We start from the raw sequence: 23,778 nt of genomic DNA on the forward strand, positions 1-23,778 counted from the left end.
AAAGCTCAAATGTTTCACTATTGAATTCTATCAGACATATGAGGTAGACAATTAAGGAGGAAACACTTGCCAGCTCATTTTAGGCAGTTTGCATAACCCTATTAGCAAAACCTAAAAGAAGTTACAAAACAACTACAAATCATGAACACAGTTTATAAATAAGATGAAAACACCCTTGGCAAACTAAGGGAAAATCAAAATTGATAACTTAAAAAAGGATAATATCATGACCAAGTGGGGCTTATCAAAGGAATATAAAGTTGGATTAACATTTGAAAGCCATTATCTTTTAATATAATAATATAAAACAAGCATGACAAAAATCAACATCCATTCTGAGTTAAAAAAAAAAAACTTCACACTACAAAGAGAAATTCCCTTTATTATATAAGCTTATGGCAAATAATATAATAATGAAATCCTCAGAATTTTCCCTCTATGGTGGCAACAAGGCAAGTATGCCTACTGTCATTGCTTCTATTCAACAATATAGAGAATGTCCTAGTCCTAACCTGGCAAGAAAAAGAATTACAGGTATAAAAATTAGGAAGAGTGATGTAAAACTCTTTTCATAGATAACATAATGTTAACAAATTCCTAAGAAATCTAAGTCAGGGGGCACCTGACTGGCTCAGTCAGTTAAGCACCTGATTTGGCTCAGGTCATGATCTCTGGACACTGGGATGCAACCAGAAGGGTTCCTTGCTCAGCAGAGAGTATGCTTCTCCCTCTCTCTTTGCCCTTCTCCCTGCTCGTGCTTGCACACTCTCTTAAATAAACAAATAAAATATTTTTAAAATAAATTAAAAATTAAAAAAAAAGAAATCTAAGCCAGTTTAGCAAGATTTATCGAGGTCACCTTAGCAACATTGCAGGATGCAAGGTCAATATACAAAATTCAAAAGTACTCAAATTAGCAACAAAAAGAAAAAAAATGTTAAAAATTTATCTTAAAATAATGTCAAATGTTGAATAATTATAAAACATTTTTACAAAAGCCATGCATTCCCTATATACTGAGAAGTAAAAAAAAAAAAAAAAAAACACTACTGAATGATTTTAAATATCTAAATACCTAAATAAATAAAGACATACACCTTGTTTGTAATTTGGAAAATTCAATACTGCAAAGATACTGATTCTGCCCAAATCAGAATTACATTCACATTCCTACCAGGCATTTCTATAGAAATTGGCCATTTAATTCTAAAATTTATGTGGAACTGAATAGGATATTTGCAAAATATCTTCTCCCATTCTGTAGGTTGTCTTTGAGTTTTGTTGACGGTTTCTTTTGCTGTGCAAAAGCTTCTTATCTTGATGAAGTCCCAATAGTTCATTTTTGCTTTTGTTTCTCTTGCCTCCATGGATGTATCTTGCAAGAAGTTACTGTGGCCGAGTTCAAAAAGGGTGTTGCCTGTGTTCTCCTCTAGGATTTGATGGAATCTTGTCTCACATTAAGATCTTTCATCCATTTAGAGTTTATCTAAGCATATGGTGCAAGAGAGTGGTCTAGTTTCATTCTTCTGCATGTGGATGTCCAATTTTCCCAGCACCATTTATTGAAGAGACTGTCTTTCTTCCAGTGGATAGTCTCTTTCCTCCTTTGTCAAATATTAGTTGACCATAAAGTTGAGAGTCCCTTCTGGATTCTCTATTCTGTTCCATTGATCTATGTGTCTGTTTTTGTGCCAGTACCACACTGTCTTGATGACCACAGCTTTGTAGGACAACCTGAAATCTGACATTGTGATGCCCCCAGCTATGGTTTTCTTTTTTAAAAGTCCACTGGCTATTCAGGGTGTTTTCTGATTCCACACAAATCTTAAGATAATTTGTTCCAACTCTGAAGAAATTCCATGGTATTTTGATAGGGATTGCATTAAACGTGTAAATTGCCCTGGGTAACATTGACATTTTCACAATATTAATTCTTCCAATCCATGAACATGGAATATTTTTCCATCCCTTTGGAACACAGTATTTATATAGTGTCAAGAATTACCAACTTCAAAAGAAAAAATTATATCTTGACAACAGAGAAATCTAACAGAAAGCAACTTAACCAAGTGTTCGATTTTACCAGCAATATTGGAACTACCTATCATCTAATGGCTCCTCTTATGCTGCACTGAGAAAAATAAAAATCACTTTTGCTTTCTTCCTGTCTAAAATATACAATCTGAATCTAACCATGAGGAAAATTCAGATAAGCACAAACTGAGGGACAGTCTAGAAAATAATTAGGCTGTACTCCTCAAAAATGTCAGTATCTGGGGCACCTGGGTGGCTGAGTCGATTAAGTATCTGCCTTGGGCTCAGATCCTGATCTCAGAGGGTCCTGGGATAGAGCCCTGTGTCAGGCTCCCTGCTCAGCGGGGAGTTGGCTTTTCCCTCTCCCTCTGCCTCTCCTCCCTACTTGTGCTCTCTCTCCAATCAATTTTTTAAAATATTTTTTTAAACATCAATATCAAGAATGACAAAGACAGGTTGAGGAACTACTCCAGATTAAAGGAGACTGAAGAAACCTGAACTCACCATGGCTGTTTTCCACCATCCCATTTTCCAGCAGTGTCAGTAACTCAACTGTCTCACAGTGTTTCATTTAGGCAGCTTGACTTATTAACCATCATTTACATCACAACTCATTTTATGGCTATACCAACTTGGCATTTTTATATCATCTAAACAAGGAAACTGTGTCCACGCAGTAAGGACAAGAGTTTGCAATCTCCGCCCATTCCAAATGGTTGTGTTAGTTTTGGCACGTTGTCAGATAATTTTTGGAAAAGGCAATAAAATGATGTATGAAGATAGAAAAAAAATTCAGTGTGATTCTGGATTGCAGAGTAGACAGGAAAAACAAAAGAATAAAGGACATTATAGGGACAATTGTTAAAAATACAATATGATGTATGAATTAGGTTACACTCGTGTACCTGATTATTTAATTTCCTGACAAATATTTTACTGTATTTATATAAGAGAATGTCGCGGTTCTTGGGAAACATACAAATTAGACTCAAATTAATCAGAAAAGCTTGCATTTATATATATCCATAGAGAGAGCATGATACAGCTAATGGGTAAAATATAAATAACTGGTGAATCTTGGTAAAAGATATGTGGTAATTCTTTGTATTCTCCTTATTCTCTGTAAGTCTGAAACCATATCAAAATAAAAAGTAACACCTAACAAAAGACATAATTGAAAAACTGGAAAACTTTTTGACAAATATGACAGATAAAAGGTTACTTCCTTTAATATATAAAGAAACTGTATAAAACATTCAGAAAAAAGTAATACCCCAAAATATTAATGGGAAAAGGTATCTATAGCTTATTTACAAGAAAAACTAATAAACTTTTAAAGGAAAAACAACAAAATATCAAACTCATTAATAATTTAAATAGGCAAAGAAAGATGAGATGTTTTCTACCTCTTAAATCAGTTTGGTAAGTATGCCTGAAAATGGCCACTCAAAACCCTATTAGTGAGAGTGTTAATTCGAACCTTAAAAAAAAATCTTTCAGTAAAGCAGTTCAGAAATACAAATCAAAAGCCTTAAAAATATCCACACCATCTCACCCAGTGATTCTAGCACATAATACTGTCCCCAAAAGAAATCATCTGAACGGTGGATTTAAAATGTATGCCCAGGGATCCCTGGGTGGCGCAGCGGTTTGGCGCCTGCCTTTGGCCCAGGGCGCGATCCCGGAGACCCGGGATCGAATCCCACGTCGGGCTTCAGGTGCATGGAGCCTGCTTCTCCCTCTGCCTGTGTCTCTGCCTCTCTCTCTCTCTCTCTGTGTGTGTGTGTGTGACTATCATAAATAAATACAAATTAAAAATAAAATAAAATAAAATAAAATAAAATAAAATAAAATAAAATAAAATGTATGCCCAAAGATATTCATCAAAGGATATTTACAGTAGCAAAATTCTTTAAAGCAAGCTGTATGCTCAACAGTAGGCAAATGGCTAAGTAAATTAGAATATAACCACAAATACGATATGCAGTCACTGAAAGAAAAATGGGGACTGTTAAGCAATAAATGTTAAGAAAATAAAGTTTATAAAAACAAGCATTCATGGATGACCCAGTCTAGGTAAAAAAAAAAAAAAATTCATGAAACACAGAATAAAAATACTAATAACAAACACTGATTGTTTGAATATAGACAAGGAGTGTGGACACCTGGTCCAAGTCTCAAGTTATCTATGAGATCTCTTCTTGTCCACCCTTTACCACCTGAGACAGAGCTACTTACTCCTTACATGGTGGCATCATTCCAAGTTACCTGCCTCACTCTTCAGAAGAAAGGACTCAGCCTTTCTTGAAGACATGACACCATCCCTAGTTGGACTCAACAAACATTTGCTGCTTCATATTTACAAATTCTCCTACTCTGCTTCATGTATGTTTAAAAAAAAACTGTTAACTATCTAGCTGTTAAGGTCACATCAAAGAGCGCCTGGGTGGCTCATTCAATTGAGCATCTGCCTTTGGCTAGGGTCCTGGGATAGAGCCCTGCATCAGGCTCCCTGCTTGGCAGGGAGCCTGCTTCTCCCCATCCTGCTCCCCAATGTACACTCCCCCTCCTGCTCCCCGCTTGTACACTCGCGCGTGCCCTCTCTCTCAAATAAATAAATAAATAAATAAATAAATAAATAAAATCTTTTTTAAAAAAAAGTCACCTTGAAAATGAAATGAAAATTAAACATGGAAGTGCATCAAGAAGCAGTCTCTCTCTTTTTTTCTTTCAAATAAAAACATTAAAGAGAGAACATCCCTAGAGCTTTGTTTCAAAACCCCAGACTCCCAAGGCAGGCTTCAGACAGCATTAAGACATCACATACCTGATGAGCATGATACCACTGTCACTATCAGCTCACTTTCATGTTAAAAAAAATTTTTTTAAGTCTAATCATTAGCTGCCACCAAAAAACACACCCATCTGTGTGTTACACTGATTAGCCATTACCCAGGGCCACACCTTATTCCAGTTCTGCCCTATTCCCCATTGATTCCACTTCTCTGCCCTATTCCCCACCTTCCACTTGGCAACATTCCACCTAATTAGCTGAGCAGAGCACAGTCACAAGGAGGAAGCCATGAGCAAGACGAACAACATGGAGAAACCAGATGGAAGTAGGATGACCACAACTGTGGCAGAGGGCTGCTGGAGAAGAATCCACAAGTCAGTGGTTCTCAACCAGAGCAATTTTGCCACCCAGGGACTTTTGGAGATATTTCTGATTGCCGTTCACTGTGGGGGTACTACTGGCATCTAGTATGAAGACACCAGGGATGCTATTAAATATCCTATAATGTACAAGATAGCCCCTCACAACAAAGAATTATCTGGCCCCAAATCTCAATAGTGCTAACACTTAAAAACTTGCTGTAAAATGATTTATCCACTAATCCCAACTCAGAAGTAGGATACCCAGTGGGTAAAGGAGACCTGAAGTAGTTTAGGAAATGTACATACACACACAACCTCCTCAACCAGATGCTAAGTCAGAGTGTGAGACAACTGTTCCTTTAGTGACCAAACTCTACCTCAGGAAGTAGGAAAAAGAGAATAATTCAATAAGTTATTTAATAAGAACACCTTCTTCCCCCAAGGGCTTGCTCCCTTACATATTCTTCTTCAAAGACTGCTTCCTAGCAGAAACTGTAAGATGATAATACTATCAAAATTGTCCCCACAGACTGGTAAACATCTCCAAAGCAGTTGGCAATGCACTCCACCAACAATGACAAATTTACCTGGTATGTCAACAAGACCAAAGAACCAAATTCACAGTTCCTAGCTTAGCTTAAAAGAAAAGGGGCAAACATTCACAGATCAGCCAAAACAAAGAAAGTAAGAGTGCTGTTCTTCCCAGATGAATCATCCAAAACTACGTAAGACTTAGGAGGAGCAACATTTTCAAAACTAAGAACAAATAATACTTAGTCTCACACTTCTACCCAAAGAAAAAAACAACAGAAAACAATTTAGAATATGAATGTCATTGTTATAAGTCAGTTAAAGTCTGAGCACTTTGGACATGACAATATGGTTTTTCTCAATTATTTTAACAACTGTATCATGTCATGATTTCCACCTATGGGAGGCTAGAGGGTTTACAGAAGTTATCCAGCACCATCCCTGGCTGAGGCAGAAATAACTTTGATCTGACTCTGAAGCACCACTACCAGTCTGACCTCGGCCTTTGTCCTTGCAGTGTTAGGAAGCACTTAAAGTGGCCCATTTCAATGTTGGTGCAGAAGAATCTGTTAGAACATGTCCATCATGCTGAGTCAAGAGCTCTTCCCTATGATCCACAGGTGTTAGTTTGGCCCTAGGTTAGAATCAGTGAAACAAATCTAATTATCAATGTATCAGCTCTTGGTGTTTCTATAAGATTACCATGCTTTCCCTACCCAAGTCTTTTTCTTCTTTCTTCTCCAGGCTGTAAAATATGCTCTCCTCATGAACTGTGTTAGGGCTAGCTCAATTATGATTCAGTGGGAGACAAAAAAACAGAATGGAAGAACCAGAAGGAATCTTAGAGATCAACTAGTTCAAATCTAAGCCCACTTTTATAAATGAGTAAAATAAGGCAAAGAGAGAGAAAGCAAGGTTGCCGCTTGCCAGAGGTCAAGGTTGCTTGCCAGAGGTACTTGCTCAGGAAAGCCAGAAGTGGAACTCAGGTTTCCTACCTCTTAAGCCTAATGCCCTCAGAACTATATGAATTGTAGAGTATGCTATGTAACTAACAGAATTTACATAATTTATTTAAAGTTTTATAATTTAAAAATAATTTTCAGTCTTAACAAGTTAAAAAAAAAAAACACTTCACATTGTCACAACCACCCTATGAAGTAACAGAATTGCTATAATCCCCACTATATGGATGGTAAACCCAGGCTCAAGTTCATACAGTAAGCACTGAAGCTGGCTCCAGGGCCCATATCCTTAACCACAATGCTACCTAGGTAAGTACTAGAACATTCCTAACATTATCTCAACTGAATTAACAAACTTAAGATTTCCAGTAATTTTTGAAAATTTTAATGCTTTGATAGAATCTAATATAAAAGCTATCCTTCCTGAGAATATAGTAAAATTATTTTTAACAAATCAAGATAAATGTAAAAGATAATTGCATAAGAATTATAATTTATAAACTATAAACTTAAAGGATATATTATGCCAGTATTCCTGGCATAAAATGTCATTTTAACTTAAAAATGACGTTACGGGGGCAGCCTGAGTGGCTCACTGGGTTAGCGCCATCTCCAGCCCAGGGCGTGATCCTGGAGACCCAGGATCGAGTACCACATCTGACTCCCTGCATGGAGACTGCTTCTCCCTCTGCCTGTGTCTCTGCCTCTTTCTATGTGTCTCTTTTAAAAATCAGGTTATGGTATTAATGTATGATTTTCTACATCAACTACCCAGAAGAAATTCACCTAAAAGCAATCTAATCTTTCTAGGAATAATACAGAAAGGATTCATTTACAGAATGGAGCTTTTTAAGAAATCTTAGCCAAGCAGAGTTTTATACCCTTAATAATTTCTCAATGGCCTTTCACATATTGTGTACCATGAACAAAATAAGCTCTAAGCAAATAAAATATATAATCTGCCTAATTCATACAAATGTACTAAAACATTAATAAATATTAAAAGTATGGATTAAACACTTAAGTTTAGTTTTTGTTCCACCAAAACTCTATTAAAATGACAGTAAAATGACTTTTAAAAAAAGGTTACATTTCTGGGAAGATGGAGTAAATATACATTTCCCTATTTGTCCCACTAAATACAACTAAAAACTGTGGACATTATATATTAAATAAATAAAAGCTCTGAAAGGCAGAAAAGGCAGACCAGCTAGGGACCTCAGGATTCAAGAAACAACATGATGTTGAGTTCCCAGGGTTTTCTTTTTGCTTTATATAATTCAAACTTACAGATGAAGAACTGGCAATTCAAAAACACCAAGGAGTACGGACAAAAAAAAAAAAAAAAAAGCCCCACGGAAAGCCAACTCTTTCTAACCCAACAAGTAGAAAAGGGTCAGCCCAGAAAGACAAAAAACTTTAAGACAGTGAAACTTTTAGACATCCTACTCCAGCCATACACCACAGAAAAAACTGCAGCTACACCCCTACTCAGTCCAGCAAAGACAGAGGATAAATTGGAATTCTACTCCTACCAAGATGCAACAAGGCATCCCAATATCCCCATCAGGATGGTATTAGAGAAGGCTGAGTAACTTGTGAGGACTTTCATCCCCACCACTGCTGTGTTTGGGGAAAAAAAAAAAAAAAAAACCAAAGCCTCAGCAAAGAAATATAGGATACAAAGAAGAACCAAAAGGCAACTTCAGAACTGAAAAATATAATTATCAAAACACAAAAATCAATAGATGGGCTTAATATCAGAATGGTGGGAACAGAGAAAAGAGTCAGTGAACCAGAAGAAAGAACAACAGAAACTACTCAATCTGAATGACAGAGAGAAAGCAGACTGTGGGAAAAAATAAATAGTGTCTCAGGGACCTGTGGGATTATACCTAAACAGCTAATATTCATGTCATCCCAGAGGTCTGAGCTGAAAAAGCACTTGAAATAATGGCTAAAAATTCCCAAAGTCCGCAGATGTATGCACTCACAGACTCAAGATTCTGAGCCAACTCCAAACAGGATAAACTTAAAGAACTCCCTCCAAGACACTGTCATAGTCAAACTTCTGAACACTACAAAGAAAACATCTTGAAAATAGTGAGAAAGCAACAACACCTTACCTACAAGGGGAAAATCATTTCAATGAGAGCAAATACTTCATCAGAAACCAGAGAAGCCAGTAAGAAGAGACACAACACCTTTCAAGGACTGAAAGAAAAGAACTATGACCTCCGAACCCATATCTGACAAAAATATCCTTCAGAGAGGGAAGTCAAGACATCTGAGATAAAAGTAAACTAAGAGAATGTGTCACTAACACATGTACTCTAAAAGAATCGAATGGCTACCTATGTTCTCTAAACAGAAAAGAAAAAGTTAACAAAGTATTTACAAATAGAATTCAGCAAATATAAATAGAATTATAAATCATGACCAAATGAGGCTTATTCAAAGGATGTAAGATCTGATCTATATTTTGAAATCTATAATATTGACCTACAATGTTAAGAGGCTAATGAATAAAATCACATGTTCATATCAATTAATGCAAATAGCCAAATTCAACCCCTGTTCATGATAAAAACTCTCAGAAAAAATATGAAAAAAGAACTTCCTTAATTTGATAAAAAGCATCTACCAAAAAAAAAAAAATACCTACACCTAACATGACATATAATGATGAGATCAACCATTTCCCCTCCTCCTCCCAAGACTGGGAAAAAGGCAACTCTTGTTTAATATGTTGCTGGTAGTTCTAACCAGTGCAATAAGGCAAGAAAAGGAAATAAGAGGCATGCAGTTTGGAAAGTAAGAAATAAAATTGACCTATTTGCAGTTGGCATAGTTATCTATGTAAAAAAAAATCCCAAGGAATCTACCAAAACACTCCCAGGATAAGTGAGTTCAGCAATGTGCAGGATATGAGATAAACATACTAAAATTAGTTTACTTATATATACTAGCAATGAAAACAAGGACACAACTTAAAAATAAAACATTCATAATCATTTAAAAATGGCATACTTAAGATAAAACAAAGCTCTTTTATGCTGAAAACCACAGGATACTGGTGAAAGAAACCAGAGAATGAATGAATGAATGAATGAATGAATGAATGAATGAATGAATGAAGAAACAAACAAACAAACATACTGTGTACCTGGACTAGAGCTCAACAAAGTAAAGCTGTCAAAAAAAAAAAAAAAAAAACCAAGTAAAGCTGTCTATTCTTCCCTAATTGATATACATGTGAGAGGCACCTGGCTGGCTCAGTTGGTAGAGCATGCAACTCTTGATCTCAGGTCATGAGTTTGATCCCCACGTTGGGCATGGAGCTTGCTTAATATTAAAAAAACAAAAAACTAAACATGTTAATATCATACAACCCATTATATGCACTCCAGGACAGTTATCTCAGAGAAATGAAGTAATATGGTCACACAAAAGCCTGTGCACAAATGCTTGTAATAGCTTTATTCAACCAGATGTCCTTCAATAGGCAAATGATTAAACAAATTATGGTACATCTGGATGTACAGAATTACAGTACATCTATGGCATATACCACAGAATACTATTCAGCAACAAAAAGGGAATAAAAAGAACTATTTGGACATGGGATAACCAGAATGAATATCCAGAAAATGTTGAATTTGAAAAGCCAATCCAAAAAGGTCATAAAATGTGATTCCATTTATATAACATTCTTAAAAAGACAACAGTTTAGCAATGGGAAAACAGATTAATGATTGCCAGGGGTGAAGAAGGCGGTGAGTGTGGGGAGAAGTGGGTATAGCTATAAAAAGCACAACATGAGGAATTCTTGGGGAGACAGAAATATTCTGCATCTTGACTATAACAATGTCAGTGTCCTGGTCTTGATATTTTACTGTAGAGTTTCAAGATGTTAATTCTGAGGGATATTGAATAAAGGTTAAACAGGATCCCTCTGCAAGTTAAACAGGATTCCTGACAACTGCATATAAACCTACAGTTACCTCAAAATGGAAAATTTAAAGAAAAAAGGTATAAATAAGAAGGCTACCCAAGCAGACAAAAAAAATTTTTTCGACACATTTTTTGAAGACAGGAAAATATGGAAATAATAATTTAGCCAGCTAAATAGGGCCACAATGTAAAATACATGAAATGATGGATAAAGATACAAAACGAATTAATTTCCCTATAAAACACTAATGGGCTCAGGCTTCAAGTTATAAGTGGGAACAAGCTACAGGCTAAAAAACAGAGATATAATAAAAGTCTAAAAATAAAGCAATTGGTCCCCTGGCCACCTCCCCAACCAAAACTGCTACCAAAAGCAGGGTGCTGTCATAACAAAAACCTAAATAAGTTGTATTTATTTAGTCATCACTTTGTCGGCAATGAGGAACTTCATATTAGAGAATGAAAAGATGATGATCCATGTTATGCAAAGGAAAATATTTAGAAACTCTGCTGATGGCTCTAACTCAGAAGACAAACCACACAACTGATAAACTTTAAGCCCTATGGGGGGAAAAGCAGAAAACTTTAAAACTATAGTGTGTGTTGGTTACTACTGGTTATTTCTAGCAGGGTATTACAAGAAAAAATGAGCTCAGAGAAAATCAGATTGCAGTGTTATATAGATGGCTTCCACTGAAACAAGATAGAGGAGTGGAAGCAAAAAAGCAGAAAAATAAAGTAGATTTGAGAACTATGTCCCAAAAATTAACTTGGTTATTGGCACTGTGATTGATTGGAAGCAAATGGATAATAAGTCTGCTAAGTTTCTAAGGGAAATATACTGGCAGAAAAACTACAAGGCCAGATTTAGAAGGTCTGACTGTTCAAGACCTAAAAGCCATCTCTGGGAGTCCAACCTTCTACAAAAAGACCAACTTCACCATACCCAAGGAGGCCATGCACAGAACATAAAATGTGGATGTGGGATGTGGCCAAATAAGCGAATGGGGGAGGGGGGAACCTCCTAAAGGATGATCCCTGGGGCAATGAAGCAAAAAAGAACATGAGAGTTTGTCTCAAGGAACAAAAATTAGAGTCTAATTAAGAAACATCCTTTCCTTCCAGGGATGGAAACCTTCCTTTATAATGTCTGCCCATAAACAAAGAACTGTTACAGAAGAGTGACTACTGTCTCTATATGTTTCACCTTCCAGTGGAATTGTTTACTAATCATGTTGTATTCTTACTATAATACTTTTTTTGGCGGGGGGGGGATAGGGAGAAATATGTCTTCTTCACTCACCTGAACAAGAAAGGCTGATATGGACCTGACAGGCATCACTTAAAGATCCTGTACTTTGAACTGAAGGCAATGACTGGCTGGATAGGGGATTAGTGTGCTCTATGTGTGGGGAAAAAAAATTAAACAGTTTGGGGACCAGAATGACTAACTGAAACAGAGCCAACCCTATTCATCTACTTACATAGTTTCTTGTTCCCAGGCAAACCAGAGACTACATTTCCAGTCTCTTGCAATTATGTGAGAGGCCTGTTGACAGATTCCCAGCCAATATAATATAAGGACAGTAATATTTGTCCACTTCTAGGCCCTTACAAACATTCACTGAGATCCTCCATCCAGCAGTCTCTTCAACCTTCGTCTTGGAGGCAGATGGCATAGTTAAAGGAGTTACATTCACCTTGTGTTAGATTACGCATGACAATATTTTGTTGTTGCTGTTTTTGCTGTTACCATGGTATAGCACAGCACCAGGCTCTCAAAATTTTTGGTGCATATGAATCATCTTGTTCTGATGTAGCAGATCTGGGATGCAGCCTGAGATTCTACTTTTCTAACAAGCTCCAAGATAATACTAATGTGGCTGGTTTATGGAATACACTTTGAGGAGCAAGAGCTTAAATTACCAAGACTAATACGCAAGGAGAGAATAGACGATTCTCTGGGGAAACTAGCCAGGATAAAGGTCTCCCACATAGTGACTGAGCAGTGAGCCTAGAGAATTCAGGCTCACATTAAAGCAGGATGATGGAAGGCTCTAGGAGGAAAGACCTCCAGAAAATTATAGAGATTGATAGAAAAGATACTATAGATGATATAAGAGAGCATCTAGTAAAAAAAATTTTAAGAATATGTGTATGAAAAGTTACGTCACTTAAAAAAAATGAGGTAACTGGGCAGCCCCGTGGCCCAGCGGTTTAGCGCCGCCTTCAGCCTGGGGTGTGATCCTGGAGACCCAGGATCGAGTCGGGCTCCCTGCATGGAGCCTGCTTCTCCCTCTGCCTGTGTCTCTGCCATTCTCTCTCTCTGTCATGAATAAATAAATAAAATCTTTAAAAAAAAAAACACAAGGTAACTTTAAAAAGATACATTAGACCATCAAAAGATGAATGGATAAAGAAGATGTGGTTTATGTATACAATGGAATATTACTCAGCCATTAGAAATGACAAATACCCACCATTTGCTTCGACATGGATAGAACTGGAGGGTATTATGCTGAGTGAAATAAATCAATCAGAGAAGGACAAACATTATATGTTCTCATTCATTTGGGGAATATAAATAATAGTGAAAGGGAATATAAAGGAAGGGAGAAGAAATGGGTAGGAAATATCAGAAAGGGAGACAGAACATGGAAGACTCCTAACTCTGGGAAACGAACTAGGGGTGGTGGAAGGGGAGGAGGGCAGGCGGTGGGGGTGACTGAGTGGCAGGCACTGAGGGGGGGCACTTGATGGGATGAGCACTAGGTGTTATTCTGTATGTTGGCAAATTGAACACCAATAAAAAATAAATTTATTATTTAAAAAAAACATTAGAAAAAAGTAGTCACACACTACTACTTGGCTCTGTAGAACAATTAAGTTCAAGTGGTCACTGACTACTATTTCAGTTAGAATAGAGCTATAATCACAGCTGGAATGAAGTAAAGGTAAGTGAGGAATTTAAGATGCCCAAATCCACATAACACGAAAGGAATGCAAAATCTAAAACTGGTAAATCAATAATATGTATAAGCATTAAGTTTAGAACTATGGAGGTAAACTACCATAGAAATAAGAAAACAGAAGTTGCCTCTGTGTTCATTATAAACCCTTTGTGTTCATTATTTTTAAACACTATCCAAATATTTTGATGAAAACTTAAACATTAATTTTAAAATACAAAAAATATAGAGATTGGTAACATAATATGGGCAAGGGAATGGAAAAAAACGGTATCTACACATTAGGGGAAGTATAGATTGAAATAAACATTTGGGCAACAATTGCCACTATACAATTTAAATCTCATCTGACCAGACAATTCCACTTTTAGGACTCTATACGGTACTAATACTTCACGAATGTTCAGAAACATACATATGAAAACAGGCACTTCAACACTGTTATAAATGAGAAAAATCAAGGGTGCCTGGGTAGCTTAGTCGGTTAAGCATCCAATTCTTGATCTCAGCTCAGATCTTGATCTCAGGGTCATGAGTTCAAGCCCCATATTGGATGCAGAGATTACCAAAAATAATAAATAAACTTCAAAAAAAGTTCACATAACCACTGCTAATAACAGAAAAAAATTAACAATCCAATCATTCACCAAGAGTACAAAGATCAAATTATGGAATATTCATATAATGTAATGCAACACAACAGTGATGTATCCATGAACTACAGCCACCTACAGAAATACGGGTCAGTCTCAAGTCTCATATTATGTGGGATACAAAAGCAAGTGATGAAAGTATCCACACACTGTGATTCTAGTTATTAAGTTCAACACTGTGAAGACTGAAAGAACATAGCTTAAAGAGGCAAATATGATAAAACTATGAAAAATAACAAGGAAATAACAAACATAAATTTAGGGCATTAGTATGTCTGTGGGGAGGTAAAAAGATGGGGTGAGATGGGGACCAGGGGCACTAAAGATAATGTAAGATTTTGTTCCCAATTCGTGGTGATTACAGACTAATAGCATTTAAGTTCTAGACATATTTCATAATTATTATAATGCTTATTCAATATCTAAAATATGAAAACATCTAGAAATAAAACTTCCAGGTAACAATTTTTTTTCCTTTTGTCAAGACATGTTCATGAGAAAAATAATTCAAATAATATATGAAAGTCCAATCATTTTTTTTAAAAAAATCACCTAAAATCCCACCATCTAGACACAATCAGTAACAATTTACTGACTATCCTTCTGGACATTTGTTATTCATGTATGTATACATACATTTAAAATTTTTACATAAAATTACAACACATATGCGCTTATTGTATAAATGCTATTTACACACTTGCTTTTTAAAATTAGCTGTACTGAGTCCACAATTTACATAAAATACACTCATTTTAAGTGTAATATTGGAAAAGTTTTGACAAAAATATATGCAGTATAACCACTAACCACTTAAAATTCAGACAGAACATTTCTATCACTGCAAAAAATTTCCTCTTGCTCCTCTGCAGTCAATTCCTCCCACTCCCACCTAGGTAATTACTAATCTGCTTTATTATAGATTAGTTTTGTTGGCTCTAAGATAAATCAAATGGAATTATACAGTATGTACTCTCCTGTGTCTTCTTTTGCTCAGCAAAATGTTTTTCAATTTCATGCCATGATATTATCAGTAGTTCCCTTTACTGTGGAATACTGTTCCTTGTGTAATTATTGATAAACATTTGGACTATTCCAGTTTTGATCTCTGAACATTGGGGTCTAAGTCATTTGTGATGTCACATTTTATTTTATAACCAGGAGAAGAACTGCTGGTCATCCCATAAATGTAGAAGTTAACAGGAAACTGCCACACTGTTTTCCAAAGTGCCTGTATCATTATACACTCTTACTAGTAATTCATGTATGTTCTGGTCACTCTATACCTTCACCAACCCTTGGTATCATCAATCTCTTCAATTGTAACCATTCTCATAAGCAAAGAGTTGTTTATAATTTTGATTTGCATTTCCCTAATGACTGAACATATTGAGAACTTTAAATATGCCTATTGTGAATTTAAGTATCTTCTTTTGTGACATCTCTGCTCAAATCTTTTTTTTTAAAGATTGTATTTATTTATCCATGAGAGAGACAGAGAGAGAGAGAGAGAGAGAGGCAGAGACACAGGCAGAGGGAGGAGCAGGCTCCATGCCGGGAGCCCGACGTGGGACTTGATCCTGGGTCTCCAGGATCACGCCCTGGGCTGAAGGCGGTGCTAAACCGCTGAGCCACCTGGGCTGCCCTCTGCCCAAATCTTTTACCAATTTTATAATTTGGATTGTCTGCCTTATTAATGATTTATAGAGGTTCCTCATATATACTGGATAAAAGTCCTATGCCAGATGTATGAATGGCAAATATTTGCTCCCATTCTCTAGCAAATCTTTTATTTTCCTTAGCAGTGTCTTTTAAAGATTTTTTTTTAATTTACTTATGATAGACATAGAGAAAGAGAGAGAGAGAGGGGCAGAGACACAGGAGGAGGGAGAAGCAGACTCCATGCCGGGAGCCGGACGCGGGACTCAATCCTGGGACTCCAGGATCGCGCCCTGAGCCAAAGGCAGGCGCCAAACCGCTGAGCCACCCAGGGATCCCCCTTAGCAGTGTCTTTTAAAATGCAGAAGTTTTTAAATTTTATTAGGTCTGATTTAACGTTTAAAAATTTTTATAGGGGCACTTGGGTGGCTCAGTGGTTGAGCATCTGCCTTTGGCTCAGGTCGTGATCCTGGGATCGAGTCCCACATCAAGCTCCTTCTCCCTCTGCCTATGTCTCTGCCTCTCTCTGTGTGTCTCTAATGAATAAACAAAATCTTTAAAAATAATAAAATAAAAATTTTTATAATTACTGCTTTTTGTATCATTCATAAGACTCAATGTTTTCTCCCTCAGACTGGGAATAAAACATGAGGGATCCCTGGGTGGCGCAGCGGTTTGGCGCCTGCCTTTGGCCCAGGGCGCGATCCTGGAGACCCAGGATCGAGTCCCACATCAGGCTCCCGGTGCATGGAGCCTGCTTCTCCCTCTGCCTGTGTCTCTGCCTCTCTCTCTCTCTCTGTGACTATCATAAATAAATAAAAATTAAAAAAAAAAAAAAAAAAAACATGAGAGTCTGCTTACCACTTCTATCATAATGTTGGATTTGAGGTCCTAGCAAATGTAATAAGCCAAAGAAAAGAAATGAAAAAGGAAAGAAAGAAGGCAGGCAAGAAGGGACAAAGAAATGGCATACGGATTGGAAAGGAAGAAGTAAAACTGTCTTTATTCAGTGACTGCATATATAGAAAATTCTTAAAAAGTAACCAAAAGACTACTAGAAATAGTATGTAAATTTATAAAGGCTGCCAAATACAAAGGTAATATACCAACAAAACCAACTGTACTTCTGTATATTAGCAATGAATAAGTGGAAAATTATTTTTAATCCCATTTACATTACAATCCCATAACATCAAAAAATATAAAACATTAAGATACAAACTTGACAAAATATGTATATGACATGTACACTACAAAATTAAAAATAGTTCTTTGAAACAAATCTTTGAAAATAAAGAACAAAGGTAAAGGATTTATACTAACTGATTTCAAACCACACATAAAGCTACAGTAAGAAAGGCAGTACAGTACTGATAAAAGGACAGAACTTAATAGAATAGTGAGTCCAGAAACAGATCCATATATATATCACCAGTTGATTTCCAACATAAAATGGCAAGATAATGCAATGGGCAAAAAGCACACATAAAAAACAAGAAATTTAATAGGAAAAGGATAATCTTTTCAACAAATGATAACTAAGCAACCATGTATTCATAAAGGAACCTAGATTCCTACCTCCTACAACATATGCTATTAACCCCTAAAAATAGGTCATAGACCTAAATATAAGAGCTAAAACCATAAAACATTTAGAAGGAAACTTCTAAAAAAAATAGAAGGAAACTTCTATGGCCTGATTTTCTTGATATAACAATATTTCCAATAACTTCGTATGTTAATAAATATACATCTTTTACATTTTTTAAAAGATAAGAAAAATAAAGGACAAAGAGAATCTTTAAAACATTTTAAACATGTCTTCATTTTTAAAATCAAATATCCTCCCTTCCACCAATGACTTTTTCAAGCGTACAATTCACAGAATTGTGCAACCACCACACAATCAATTTTAGGACATTCACCATCCTAAAAAAAAAAAAAAAACAAACAAACAAACAAACAAAAACAAACAAACAAAAAAAACCATTACTCATTATCAATTCTCCTGTCTACCCACAGCCCAATTCCCAGCACTAGGCAATCACTTGATCTATTTTCTGACTCTATAGATTTGTATATTCTAGACAGACATTCTGTGTAAACATAACCATATAATACGTGGCCTTCTGTGACTTTTATCATTTAGTATCACCTTTTCAAGGTTCATCTATGTTGTAGCATGAATCTGTACTTCATACTTTATGGCTGAGTAATATTCTACTGTATATATATAAACCACATTTTATTTATATCCATTTGCCAACCTGTATACATTTAAGTTGTTTCTACTTTTGGGCTATTATGAATACTGATGCTGTGAACATCTGCATATAAGTTGTTGTGAATATATATTTTAATTTTTCTTTGGGTATAAACCTGGGAATTGCTGTGTCATTTGCTATCCCTATGTTCAGCTATTTGAGGAAGTACCAGACTGTTTCCCAAAGCAGCTGCATCACTTTACATTCTCAATAATAGTGTATGAAGATTCCAATTTCTCCACTATCTGCAACAGTTGTGATTATCTGTCTTTTGATTATAGCCATCCCTGTGGGTATGACATGGTATTTCACTGCAGTACTGATTTACATTTCCCTGGTGGCTAATGAGATCAAGCTTCTTTTCAGGTGTTTACTGGCCACTCATATGTCTTGTCTGAAGAAATATCTATTCAAATCCTTTGTTTTTAAAATAAGGTTTTTTTGTTGAGGTGTAAGACTTCTTTACATACTCTGGATACTTGACTTTCATTAGTAGATATGATTTGCTCATATCAAACAACAAAGAGAGCATGTAGACAGGATATCAACAGAAACTCTTAAACACTGAGGGGAGGCAACCAAAACAGCACTACAATGTAAGGTAACTTGCAATATTTAGAAAATTATAGATGCCCATAACCTACAAGCACCAACTCCAATCCTAGGTGTTTACCTCAGTGAAATCCTTACACTTGGTAAAAACTAACATGGGTGGACCTTGTGGGGGGAGGGAAAACATGAATGAAATGTAGTAACCTAAGTGGAAAAGTCATAGAAAAAAATCTGCATAGTATGATGCCATTTACAGAAAGTTCAAAAACATACAAAAGTAAACTGTTTGGGGTGGGGGGAGTGTACATACTAAAATAAGTTCATGAAGAAAAGCAAAGAAATGATAGAATTCAGTAAGGTGGTTACTTCTGAAGGGAAGGAAGGGGGTGTCTAGTCAGGAAGGGCACAAAGATTTCAATGGTGTGATAATATTCTGATTTTTGAGTTTATATATGCAAATAATACATTTTTGCATGTGTGATATATTTCATAAACAAATTTTTCAGGGAGCTACACTGATATATAAAGATCTCTGTAATTCCAATATACTTAATGCAAATGAGTATCATAGTGAACCAAAAACCACATATAAACAATATTATCCATTATTTTTAACCCAACAAAGTGTAATGCTTTGTAAAACTGAGAAGAGGGATTCCCTGCCTTTTCCTGCTTCTCCCTTTCTATAAGCCTGTCTTCTCAACCATGATCTGGTTTATTTCTTTTAATTGTTTTTTACTTATTTATGATAGTCACACAGAGAGAGAGAGAGGCAGAGACCTAGGCAGAGGGAGAAGCAGGCTCCATGCACCGGGAGCCCGATGTGGGATTCAATCCCAGGTCTCCAGGATCGCGCCCTGGGCCAAAGTCAGGAGCTAAACCGCTGCGCCACCCAGGGATCCCCATGATCTGGTTTAACTACTACCTCCTCTAGGAGGTTCTGCCACTCAAGCTATCAACTTGATGGGCTCTTCTCCTCTCAATTTCCACTGTATTTGGATTACCTCAAGGCCCTTATCACATTATGCCTAGAATGCATGTGATTTAACTCCTCTGTCAAAGATAAGTACCTAAAGGTCTAGAATACTGATTCTATCAGCCTGACTCATAGAAGGCTCTCAGTTTTTGAGTTTCATTTATATTGAATAAATGAATTTGAAAATTCAGGAGTTTCAGAGAGAAGTGAGTAAAGATTTGGCCTGGGTTTTCTTTAAAACTCTCAAAAACTGAGGAATTAAATAATTATACTCCTTGAAAAAGAATTTCAACATTGAAACTCTTCAAGACATAGCAAATACAAGATTAATAGTTGGTTAAAATATAAAATGTAAAATGTTGGGATGCCTGGGTGGCTCAGCAGTTGAGCATCTGCCTTCGGCTCAGGGTGTGATCCAGGGTCTGGGGATCAAGTCTCACATCAGGCTCCCTGTGAGGAGCCTGCTTCTCCCTCTGCCTGTGTCTCTGCCTCTCTCAGTGTCTCTCACGAATAAATAAATAAAATCTTAAATATATATATAATGTTTATAGAGCATACACTGATTATTTTCCATGTCCACAGGCGGCCAAATCAAAGGCATAATAACTTCCAGAGAGATTATTCACCACCAGTACAGTCCACTGCCTTAGAACATGTCTTGAAGTCAGTCATATAACTGGAGGACAGGTAGAGTTGTAGCTTTCATAGAAAAAAAAAATAGTACATGCCATTTCATGTCTCAAACTTGTTACATTTAGAAATTTTAGCAACTTTTTTTTTTTTTTTTTTTTTTTTGCTTTCAGATATTTAAACTGTTTACCAGGGCACTTTGGTGGCACAGATTGTTGAGCATCCAACTCTTAGTCTCAGCTCAGGTTCTGATCTCAGGATCATGAGATGAAGCCCCAAGTCAGGCTCCACGCTCAACTGGAGTCTGCTTAAGTCTCTTTCTCTCCCTCTCCTCTGCTACTCCTTACCCCTGTGCTTGCTCAAGCTCTCTCCCTCTCTAAAATAAATAAATAAAAATTCTTTAAAAATTTTTATTAAAAATATAAATTGTTTACCACCAAGAGTATGAACCTAAACATTATGTGCTTACGGCAGAAAAAGAACTGCTTCACGGGGGGACAAGTGAAACAGAGCTGTTCAAGAGCTAGCCACTATGGCTGATAATAAACAGGGAGTCATAACTGGTTGAACCAATCCATTCCTGTGTATGCATCTGTAATTTCTTCCTGGAGCTAATTTAAAGGAGACAAAAATAGTGAAAGGGAACAAAGAGGAAAGGAGAAAAAATGAGTGAGAAATATCAGAAAGGGAGACAAACATGAGAGACTCCTAACTCTGGGAAAGGAACAAGGGGTGGTGGAAATGGAGGTGGGCGGGGGGCGGGGGGTGACTGAGTGACCGGCACTGAGGGGGGCACTTGATGGGATGAGCACTGGGTGTTATGCTATATGTTGGCAAATTGAACTCCAATAAATAAATAAATAAATAAATAAATAAATAAATAAATAAATAAATAAATAAAATAAAATAAAATAAAATAAAATAAAATAAAGGAGACAAAAATGTTGAAGGTTTGCCAGATTTAGCAAATAAAAATACAGTAAGCCCAGTTAAACTTAAATTTCAGATAAACAATGGATTTTTTTTTAGTAATGCATACCTTATGCAATATTTATACTAAAAACTTTTTCACGGTTAATCTGAAATTCAAATTTCAACTAGGTTATCTGTATTTTATCTTGCAACCATAACTAAAGCCAAAAAAAAAAATGGAGCAGTAATCAATTCAATTTCCTCACTTTGTAGCCGAAACTAAGACCTAAAGAAAGAAGTGACTTACCTAAACCCACATCAAAGATTAAGGAAGTGAGTTTACTTTGAAAACAAAAAAACATATTTCACTAGGTCTCCTTGGGTTCCATTCATAGTCTATTCAACCTCCAATGCTGACTCCTCTCACAGAAGCACCAAAGTGGACAAGCTTTAAAAGGCTACAGTTTTTCTCTTTCAATATCAAACTTCAGATTTCAGTAAATCCTTTCTTCGAGAACAACTAACCAGAAAACTAAGCATTTCTCTTAACTTAAAAAATCATCCTGATAATTTTTGGTCTACAGACTACTACTTCATATTGTTTATACGTTCACTCACTATATGAAACAGGACCTCTTTTTCTCCTAAAACCCAGTTCTCTCAAAATCCAGGGTTTCAAAATTTGTAATTTGTTCAAATCATTCCATGACTGTAAGTAAAGACTTTGGGTCATGTATTCTCTCAACTTTTATATTTTTCCGAAGAAATGTCCTAGTCCATTCAGTTGGGTCTAAATAAAAGTCCTGCACAAAGTCTTCCACTCCCATTCTGTACTTGAGCCAGCAATGAGCATCAGGTACAACTCTTATAAATATACACTTACTTTCCCTGGGCCTGGAGCGCAAGAAATGAAAAGATGGAAAGATAAAGGTCCATTGGAAATTTGGGGCCTTTTCCAAGTCTATGTGCAGAATATACTAATTGTCTCTCTAATTGCATGACACAGGGTCAAACAAAATTGAAGGAAAAATAATGGAAAACTCCATGTAGGCAAAAGACTCATCTTCCAGACCCTGTCAAATTAACAAACACAGAACCCTTCCTCAGCAGTGCTTCTCAACCTGTGATCCCTGGAGGCCTTCAGAAGTATTGCAGTGGAACAGGAAGACAGTAAAGCAGACAAAGGTTTCGATTTTATCTTTTTTTTTTTTTTAAGATTTTATTTCTTTATTTGAGAGCGAGCGAGAGAGCACAAGCGGGGGAGGGGCAGAGAGAGGGAGCCGCAGCCTCCCCGCTGAGCAGGGAGTCTGATGTGGGAGCTCCATCCTCGGATCCTGGGATCATAACTGAGCCGAAGGCAGACACTTAACCCACTGAGCCACTCGGGCACACACCCCCCGCCCTCCTTTCCGTAACTGAGGCTTCCAGAGAGGTTCTAAGAAAGGTTTAGTTGCGTCAGAAAGGCCTGGGGGAAAAGGCAGCAACATAAACCATGACGACCTAGTAGGTAATACGTTTTCTACTAAAAACTTTACCCAGGTGAACATGAATCCAAATCGTGTCAGATGAAAAATCTAAAGACAAACAGGAACTTAGCAATTAAAAGACAAATATCTACCTAAGCTTCCCCTCTGGCAGCTTCCAAAGTACGCAGGTTATGCAGGTTTCTGTCGAGATCACGCACGTCAGGGGTGGAAGGTCCTCAGGGATCACCTAGTCCAGACATTCAGCACAGGTGTGGAAACCCGGGCTAGCGCGAGGCTGACTTGCTCAAGGTCTCACGGCCCTCAAGGGCCGGACTTCACCCGGGACTCCCGGCGGGCAGCCCGAGGCCTTCAGCTCCCGGCGGATCCTGCGGCCCCCGGCTTGGCCGGGCCCCAGGGGCAGCCTCGAGCAGCCGGGGCGGAAGAGCCCACGGCCCGGGATCGCCGCCGCCTTTCGGCCGGCTCCACGCCGGGGCGGGGACCCAGGGCGCTACGGAGCCCCGGCCTCGGCGGCCGCCCCCGCCCCGCCCCGCCCAGCCCACCTGTCGCGGACTGCACCGCCGGCAGCCACACCCCCTGCCGGGGCCGGGGCTCAGCCGGCCTAGTCCGCTGCGGGCAGCGGCGCGACCTCCGCCGGTCCCGAGGCCGCAGGAGTTACCTCAGGTGGGCGCTGAGCTCCCGGATGGGCCGACCCGGCCCGCCCGAAGCATGCCGGACACCAGGACGCCGCAGGGCCGCAGCTCCGCCGCCACCGGGCCTGTTTACACCCCCGGGCGGGAGGACGCCACCGTCTCCTCACGTGACACGTGCGTCACGTGTCCTCCCGGGGCGGGCGAGGGGCGTTGTGCTGTTGCCGGGCAACGACGGCGCGCCGAGGGGCGGGCCGCGGCGGCGCGATCCTTCCCCCGGGCCCCGGCGGTCGGGGGCGGTCGGGGGCGGACGGGGGGCCTCCCACGGCTCCGCTTCCATCCCCTTGTGACTCCGGGCCTTGACCGCTGTGTGGTTAGCGCTTTGCCAGGACGAGGGAATTCGGCCAAGTATT

General features: G+C 37.9%; 1 protein-coding gene across 8 annotated transcripts in view; it reads right to left on the bottom strand.

Moving 5' to 3' along the window:
- The window catches only part of MARCHF8 (membrane associated ring-CH-type finger 8), a 158,004-nt gene extending 134,450 nt beyond the window's left edge, over positions 1-23,554 (bottom strand). For 3 of the 8 annotated variants that reach the window (XM_072806278.1, XM_072806282.1, XM_072806281.1), the window contains exon 1: positions 22,871-23,227. The gene's annotated coding sequence lies outside the window, so the exon portion shown is untranslated. Of the gene's footprint in view, positions 1-22,870; positions 23,228-23,394 lie in introns of those variants that run through there. The other 5 variants (XM_072806279.1, XM_072806275.1, XM_072806276.1 and 2 more) reach the window with 4 other exon arrangements.
- Between the last annotated feature and the right edge of the window lie 224 nt (positions 23,555-23,778).

The sequence above is a fragment of the Canis lupus genome, chromosome 29 (assembly GCF_048164855.1).
Source record: "Canis lupus baileyi chromosome 29, mCanLup2.hap1, whole genome shotgun sequence".
In the NCBI taxonomy this organism is placed as follows: domain Eukaryota; kingdom Metazoa; phylum Chordata; class Mammalia; order Carnivora; family Canidae; genus Canis; species Canis lupus.